Below are 387 nucleotides of genomic sequence, written 5' to 3'. Positions count from 1 at the left end.
TTAAAAGAGATGCTCACTTTTATTAGAAATTGCCAAAAAGTTTCCTGATGTGGCTGTACTTAGAACCTGAGTGTGTCAATTGACCCATATTTTTGCCAATACTTAGTGTTGTCAATGTATTTAATTTTTGTTATGCTAATAAGTTTATATTGGTATCTCACTGTGATTTGGTATTTTATTTCCTATGAATAATAATGCTGAGCACTTTCCACGTGTGTATTCATCTACTGTCTTTTGTGAAGTGCCTATTTAAATCATTTGCTTAAATCGCTTCTCGGCCTTTTGGCTAAGATCAAGTGTAGTATCTGTTCTTATCAGTTTAATAAATCATTTGCTTAAAATTTTAATAAGCTGCTTGTTTTTTCATTAATTGATTATGGAACTTTA

At 30.5% G+C, this 387-nt stretch overlaps 1 pseudogene; it reads left to right on the top strand.

Moving 5' to 3' along the window:
- Positions 1-266: 266 nt before the first annotated feature.
- LOC123602849 lies at positions 267-387 on the top strand (annotated as a pseudogene).

Source organism: Leopardus geoffroyi, chromosome D1 (genome assembly GCF_018350155.1).
Source record: "Leopardus geoffroyi isolate Oge1 chromosome D1, O.geoffroyi_Oge1_pat1.0, whole genome shotgun sequence".
Classification (NCBI taxonomy): Eukaryota; Metazoa; Chordata; class Mammalia; order Carnivora; family Felidae; genus Leopardus; species Leopardus geoffroyi.
This window is presented reverse-complemented; position numbering and strand designations above follow the sequence as displayed.